Source organism: Humulus lupulus, chromosome 3 (genome assembly GCF_963169125.1).
Source record: "Humulus lupulus chromosome 3, drHumLupu1.1, whole genome shotgun sequence".
NCBI classification, from domain to species: Eukaryota; Viridiplantae; Streptophyta; class Magnoliopsida; order Rosales; family Cannabaceae; genus Humulus; species Humulus lupulus.
In genome coordinates, this window is record NC_084795.1 from 61,317,329 (window position 1) to 61,326,087 (window position 8,759).

Sequence of the window (8,759 nt, forward strand, 5' to 3'; positions counted from 1 at the left end):
CTACTTCGTACTAGGGCATCTAAGTTACCCCTCTAATTAATAGCTATTACACTTAAACTTGCATGTTTAGACAAAGTAATGGTATTCTTGCATCAGATATGGAGGTCTTACTGATAATATTTTTTTAGGTGCTCTGCGTTCCACGCTCTGGGTACCATGGTATTGATTAGTGTTCAAAAGTATCATTTTATTAGTCTTAAAGTTTAAAACTAATTAAGTTTTAATTAATATTTTCATGGATTTATTGTCATATATTTTATATTTGAAAATATTAATTTTAATTTAATTTGCGTTTAATTTTTAGGAAATAAAAGGTATTTTGACACATAGAAAAAGAAAGAAGAAAGAAATAATTAAAATTGAAGAAAATGGCATTTTTGACAAGATTAGGCCCAAAATGGAGCCCAGGCCCAAATTCATCAGCAGCCAGCAGCCCAGCCGAGCCAGTCGCGCCGGAGCTGCCCAAGCCGCCTGACATGCGCCTGCCATACCTGCCACACCTGCCATGCCGCTTTCCGAGCCAACTAGGAGACGCCACTTGTCCCACTCGTCTGGCTGCTGTCTCCCACGCGCCTGGCGCACTCCACTGCCGAGCCAATCGGTGCGTGACATGTGGCCAGCATGTCCTTTTACTGCTGCGACTTGTCTCCCACTTGTCCCACTTTGCACCAATTTTGCAGCCATTTTTCCCACTCTTTTGTACACGATTTTAACACATTTTGAGTCATATTTCCACTATAAATAGAGAGCCAAATGTAGAAAAAAATCATCAGATTGTGGAATTAAGTGTGGAGAGTATAGTGAGAGAGAAAAACATTTTTTGTTCTTATTTTTCTTTCATTTCTTTTACATTTCTTTGAGTGAAAACAATGCATATTTTAGGCTAAATTCTCTTGTGGAAAGGCTAGAGGGAAGTTCATGTTTCACATTATATTTTTAATATATTGATTCTTTATTTTGTTCTTCATTTCTATATCTTTGTTACAATTAAATTTAGTTTCTTCTAATTTTTATTCTAAATTTTTTAGTGTCTTTTACATAAGTCTAGTCATGCTATTCTTATGTAATTTAGGCTCTTGATTTAATTTAGGATATTTGTTATATTATATGTTTTTTACTACATTCTGCCATTGGTATTTTGTCACTCTAAAGTATATAATATGATATGTTTTTAAAATTAGAAGTTATTATAATTTAATTAAGAACATATTTTAAGGTGAGCTTTATTATATATATTTTCCAATTATAATTAATGGTGTAGAATTATAGTTTAGTAGAATGAATCAATTTTATTAAATATATATATATATATTTGCATGAATGAAATTTATGCCTTCCATATTTTCTCTCTGATTCTAATTCCTCAATCTTGTTTATTCAGTGTTTTAAAAAAATATATTCTTTTTCAAAGTTACATTATTTCAAAGTTTATTATTTCTAATTTACTAATCTTTCTTTTTACTTGTATTTTACCTCTCTATGGATATGACATAGCCCGATTACTACTGCGACCGTTTAGGAGTTTATTGGGCGATATCAATTTTTGGCGCTGTTTCTGGGGAGGTAATTCTACAATTAAAGGTTTGCATAGTAAATTATTTTTTTTCTATTTAAAAAAAAAGTAGTATAATTTTTTGTTTATTTCTCTTTTATTTTATTTATTTATTATTTTTTTTTATGAAAAGAAAAGTATATTAAACCACAAACCAAATACAAAAACAAGCTCAAATAAGAGCCCCTCAAGCCGAGGATTACACAGGATTAACTTTCTCTAGGAAAGCTACATCATTGCTAGTCAACTTAAATCTATTCAAATTCTCAAGTCTAGCTTTCAAGCAATTTTGCAATAAAGCAAACACTGTATTCACTGAAAAAGAACAAAGATTAAAAATACATTGGTTTTTATTCCACCAGATTAGATAAACTGAAGCAGCTAACACAGCAGCTAACATCTTTTGCTGCAAACTCTTCGGCTTCCCCTCCATCCAAGCCACCCAATCACTGAGATGAACTGGCCAGATCTCACAGCCCAACCAGACAGCAACTTTGTTCCTCAACAGCTGAGAAAACTTGCACTGAAAGAAGAGATGTTCGTGACTCTCCTGCTGCATTTCACAAGTAGGACACAAAACAGATGGCAGACATAACTGGCATTTTAATAAATTGTCTCTAGTCAACAAATGCCTCAAAGTGGCTTGCCAAAGGATAAAGCGATGCTTAGGCACAGACAGATTACACCAGATCATAGAAGCATAAGGGACTCTATCCTTGTTAAGGAGCAGGCCATACAATTTACAGACCTTCAACTTGTTGTTCTGAACAGCTCTTTCTAGCAATGTACTATTAATGACAGCTTTCAAGTTTATTAGCTTACGCCAATACCAACTTACATCAGACTGAAGTTTATAATCCCAAATACATTGACCTTTGAGATAAATAGCATCAATCCACTTCACCCACAGGATATCTTGTTTAGAGGAAATTGCCCACAAATATTTAGCTAAAAGAACCATATTCCATTTGGCTCCTTCTTAAAACCCAATACCCCCAAGATGCTTCGGAAGGCACACCTGATCCCAGCCAGTGAAATGAAGTTTACTCATGTTTTCATTACCTTTGCTGGCACCCCAAAGGAATTTCCTACACAAATGATCAATCTCAGAGATTACACTTTTTGGGAGAAGGAAGATACTCATCCAAAAAGCTCCCAACCCCATCAAAACAGATTGAATAAGCTGAGTTTTTCCAGCAAAAGACAAGTGTCTATTTGACCAATGATGTAACTTCAGCTGAATTTTCTTTACTATAACAGCACAATCTCCAGCTTTCCACTTAGTAGGTCTCAAAGGAACCCCTAGATATTTGAGAGGAAACTCTCCTTCAGAGAACCTAATATCCTTCAGAATTTCACTAGTTTCAGCCGCATTCAAACCCCCAAAGTAAACTCAAGATTTCTCCACATTAGCTGTCAAACCAGAAACTTTACTAAAGGAATTAAAACACTCTTGAAAAACCTGAACAGATGAATTCGTACCCTTGCAAAACAGCACCAAATCATCTGCAAAACACAGGCTAACCAAATTAAGCTTCTTACATCTAGGATGGAACCGAAACTCCTTATTCTGAGAGGCTTGAATGAGAAGTCTAGTAAAATACTCCATCACAAGAACAAACAACAAAGGAGACATTGGGTCCCCTTGTTTCAAACCCTTCCTACCAGTAAAAGAACCTTTCACTCTCCCATTCATCAAGATAGAGTAATCTGAATCCTTTAAACAAACCTTAATCCAATTAATAAACTGAGCCGGAATACAGAAAGTAGCCAAAATATCTTCAAGACAATGCCAATCTATGGAATCATAGGCCTTAGTCAAGTCCACTTTCATCACACATCTAGGAGAGACATTCTTCCTCTTATACCCTTTAAGAATATCCTGAAAAATAAGGATATTATGAGCTAAGAGTCTATCCTTAACAAAAGCTCCTTGATTTTGGTGAATTAACCAAGGAAGGACCACATTCAATCTACTGCATATCAGCTTGGAAATACATTTATACAAAGTATTACAACAAGCTATAGGCCTATATTCCACCGCCTTAGTCGGGTTCTCAACTTTAGGAATCAATGACAACATAGCATTATTAAAACCTTTAGGAAATTTACCCAACTGAAAAAAGCTCAAAATAGCATCTGAAACCTCATCACCAATCTCATTCCACAAAGCTTTAAAGAAACCCGCACCATAACCATCCGGACCCGGACTCTTAATAGAACCAATGCTAAACATAGCATTCTTAACATCCTTCTTAGTAAAAGGCCTTATTAAGTCCAGTTGCTGCTCTAAAGAAAGAAAATTTCCATGTCTGAAACACTCCTTGTGAATAGCTCCCGAAGCCTTACTCTGACTGCCCAACACACTCCGAAAATGACTTAAAAAATGATCCACAACTTCCTCATATTTGTCAATGATCTAACCAGTTTCATTGACAAATGAAGTGATACGATTAACCTCCTTACGCTTTTTCATATAAGCATGAAAAAAAGTTGTATTATCATCCCCAAATCTTAACCAATTTACTTTACTCCTCTGTCTAAGGAAGCTGTCATAGAGCTGAGAAGTCTGAACCAAGTTACTCAAGGCAATCTATTCCTCAACTTGGAACATAGCAGATCGTAAATCCTGCTAAAGCTATAACTGAGCAAGATTATATCTATCTTTAGCAACCTGAAACTTATGGTCAATATTACCAATCACATGCTTATTAAAATGTCCCAGAATAGGCCTTAATCTCCTCAATTTCACCATAATTCTGTCAAGCCCTTGAGCCTCTACTGGTTTGGTCCAACTCTGTAAAACAGTAGCTTTAAACCCCTCATGATTAGCCCACATGTTAAAGAATCTAAATGGCTCCCCCATTTGATTTTTGTCTTGCAGAATCAAGCAATTTCGAACCCTCCACCTGTCTATTCTGTAACACACTATAAGTATTTTGCAGTTTATTCTTAGCCTTAGTAGCCAATCTCTTCCCCCCACCCATTTTCATAGGTGTAATCCAGTTTTCCTCCTTGTTTGTATCCCTGACTTCAGCATTTTTTACCCCATCGGACTGAGCTAACTTGGATCGTTGAGCTACTAGGATATCATCCTCATCATTTCGAGCTTGTACCCTTGTATTCTTCGTAGCCCCATTCTCCTGTTGAGCCATGATACCAGAGTCCTTCAGTGATTCTGAACTAGTTGAGTCAATGTGCACCTCAGACTTTTTGTCCAGACTTTCTCCTTCACTTCTCTGCTCTTTGGGTCTCCAAACCTCCCCCTTTTTCCTATTACATAATGCCTCAGTATGGCCAAACACCTTACAGTTCTTACATTGTGTTGGCAGCCATTCAAACTCAATAAATTGCTCCATTAATTTCCCTCTTTCATTCAAAAACTGAATAGATTTAGGGATTTCATCTGCTATATCAATCTCCACTAAGACCCGAGCAAATTGCATCATAGACCTGTCTTTAGTAACCTTGTCCACAAGAATCGGTTTCCCAATGGTACTCACCAAAGCACTCAAACATTTGGATCCCCAATATTGCAAACTCAAACTAGGTAATCTAATCCAAACAGGGACAGATTTGACTAACCTCATGTGATCTAATTCAGTGGTCCACGGCCTCACAATGACAGGCTTCCTATCAAAGTGAAGAACCCCATTTTCTAACACCAGGTCTCTAGTAACTTCATCTATGAATTTAACAAGAGTATGGCCTGTATTTAACCTCGCAATCCTCTCAATACCTAGTTTACCCCACATTCTCTTTATGAAACCTTCAAAAACTGCAAAAGGGGGATTAGCTTCTAAAACCATACAAACCACAGCTGAGTTCCAAATAGCTGCTTCAGCAGCAATTTCCTCCAAATCCACCTGAGCAACACGATGACCATTTTGAACTAAAGGCTCTTCGAATTGCAAACGGGCACCTCCTTGATTCGGCAACAAATCTTTAAATGAAGACCACTTTTCTTTGGCCTAATTTAGATACTCATTGCTGCACTCTCCCTGCTCACTCCATTTCACTCCCGAATCGCAAACCCCATTCGCAATCTCGTGCACATCTTTAGAATTCAAACCTCCAATCTCGGGGAAGTCAGCCATTGAATCCTTGAATATTTCTTCCATCTCAGTCGAAGGGATCTCACCATCTATAGCTAAATCTTCATCACCCAAATTCTCAGTCTCTGATGCAACCTTCTCCTTGTCTATCGTAACCGGCTTCTGGTGAGCTTTCTTGCGCCTCGCCATGGAGATGCTAGAGAGAACCTGCACGCCTTCGAGTGTTGATAATTGGTAAAGTGTTCTTTTATTTTATTTTTCCTTAGTAATATTTTTTATTTTTTTTTGTTATTATTTTATTTTATTTATTTTACTTTTAGGTTTAGAATTTATTTTCTAGATTTAGGTATTTTTTTTCTTCCGAAAAAAAGCATTAAATTTTAAATCATAAAAAAAACAAAGTATTGAGAACATTTGTATAAGTTTGGAAATTAGTAAAAATCAAACTTGTTCTCTCTTAGAAAAATTGGTTCTTAAATAAGGTCTGGGTTAGCGTTACCCTCCAACCTTTTCTAAGAACCTCGGGGAGTTCTAGAAAAGCTCTTGGGCCTAAAGTGGTACCTTGGCAGCCTTCGCAATTGGTCTGGGAACATTTTTGGTGTATACTTATTACACTATTACACACTTGCACTTATAATACTTAAAATATATATATTTATGCCACGAAATAGAGACGCACTAGGCAGATTCGTGAGACAACAAGTAGAAGCTTTAGAAAACTCTCCTAGTTCGTTGTTTTCTTCCATTCATTCAAATTCTCCCGATTCACTAAGACTTCCTGAACCACCCACGATGGCTCATCAAGATGAAGTCTAACCAAGAACGCTCCATGATAATTTACATCCAACACGTACAGCCACACCTTCATGCATAATGTATCCCAACAATATGTCGGCATGATTAACCTCTTACCAACCTTCCATGGGTTGGAAAATGAGAGTTCGTACGTGCATATACGGGAATTCTAAGAGGTGGTGGCTACATTCAACAACCGAGTTGATGTCACCAACATTGTGAGATTGAAATTTTTCCTTTCTCTCTCAAGGACAAAGCAAAAAGCTGGTTGTATTCCTTAAGGCCTGGATCTATCAGAACATGGGATGAAATGACAAAAGCATTCTTTGCCAAATATTTTCCACCCCATAAGACTAGCAGCCTTCAGAGGCAAATCTCTACCTTCATCCAGAAAGACCATGAAACTTTCCATCAGGTCTGGGAGAGGTTTAGAGATTTGATAAATCAATGCCCACATCATGGATACGAAAGTTGGCGTCTGATCAGCTATTTCGATGACGGTCTCACAACCGGACAAAGACAATTCGTACAAATGATGTGCAATGGCGAATTCCTTCAAAAAGATCCCGATGAAGCTTTCGAGTACCTCGACGATCTTGGTGAAAAGTCCTACACATGGAATGAACCGAGTCCTATGGACAAGCCACGATCAATTGGAATCTACCAATTAAGGGAATATGACAATGTCAAAAGCCCAATTGAATCATTGAGACAACAACTCGAGGCTTTCAAATCTCAAGAAGGTATAGGAATCCACATGGCTACAAAGGTAGAGACACGAGATCCATGCTTCGTCTGTGGAGGGATGGAATATCAACTGCAAGAGTGCCCAACTCTTGGTGAGTTAAGAGGAGAAAATGAGGAACAATGCAATGCTTTAGGGGATTACAAGAAGCCTTATAACCCTTTCTCAAACACTTACAATCCCGGTTGGCGCAACCGTCCAAATTTCAGCTGGAGGGATTCAAACCAAGCATCTGGGAGCCAATGGAGGCCTGAGCAGCAACAACCACCAAAAGCATACATTGCTCCTTAAAATAACATGCAATCAAGTAATTCTCTTGAGAATACTTTGCAAATGCTTGCGCAAACACAAATAACCTCAACTCAAGAGCTCAAATCTTGTTTCACACAAATGATAGAAGAAATGAAAGACATAAAAATCCAAATGATGAAGCTAAACATTACTTTGGCAATTCAAGAGCATGGTAGACTTCCCGCTCAACCTCTAATCCATCAAAAAGGGCAACACATGGCACAAACCTCCTCCTCTCCAGATAAAAATTTCAAAGAGGTTAATTCCATCTCTACTCGAAGTGGTCAAAGTACGGTTTCACCATTAACTAAGACAACGAGTATGTCAATGCCCGCTCCAGATGATGATATGCCAATATGCATTCCAGTAAAGGCACCCTTTCCTCAAGCTTTGAAATCCACTGGAAAGGTACTGGAAAATCATGGTGAAATCCTAGACCTTTTAACACAAGTGACGATCAACTTGCCATTGCTACATGTGATCAAACAAGTGCTGGCTTATGCCAAGGTTATCAAGGATTTGTGCATCGTTAAAAGAAAGCACCATGTCAAGAAAAATGCATTCTTGGCAGAACAAGCTAGCGCGATAATTGACTACAAGACACTGCCTAAGTACAATGATCCTAGCTGTCCCACCATCTCCTGCCAAATTGGGGAATAGGAATTTGGTCAAGCCCTTCTAGACTTAGGAGCAAGTGTAAATCTGATGTCATATTCAATATACTTGCAATTAGGTCTAGGAGAACTCAAGCCCATATCTATGGTGCTACAACTGGCCAATCGACCAGTTAAGAAACCTCAAGGAATAGTAGAAGATGTTCTGATTCAAATTGAAAAATTCTATTACCCTGTTGATTTTCTCATCTTGGAAACTCAATCTGAAGTGAGTATAGAGTCCAAAATTCTCATCATTCTTGGTAGACCTTTCCTCGCAATAGCAAATGCACTCATTAACTATAGGAATGGTCTTATGAAAATATCTTTCGGGAACATGACTCTAGAAGTGAATGTTTTCCACATCGGCAAACAACCACCTGATCACGATGAGTGTTTCCAATCATATGATTGATACACTTATGTTGGAAGAGGTTGAAGCGAAATACACATGTAATCATTTTAATCACCTCTTCCAAATTTCAGAAAGTTCTGAGCCCGATGAGTCTAAAATCAACCCTGAAATCGTCAAACTCTCACAGGCTAGAAGAACCATATTTTGGAATCCAATCTTTGAGGAACTCCCTCAAGATCGAGAAACACCAAAACCCTCCATTGAACAGGCACCTCAACCAAAGTTGGCACAACTTCCTGAGGGTCTTAAGCAT

The 8,759-nt window shown here is 37.7% G+C and overlaps 1 non-coding gene across 1 annotated transcript; it reads right to left on the bottom strand.

The window, feature by feature from the left end:
• Positions 1-6,760: 6,760 nt before the first annotated feature.
• On the bottom strand, positions 6,761-6,867 carry LOC133827870 (small nucleolar RNA R71). Its single transcript, XR_009890518.1, has one exon. It is a non-coding gene; the product is annotated as a small nucleolar RNA R71 (small nucleolar RNA).
• Positions 6,868-8,759: the final 1,892 nt, after the last annotated feature.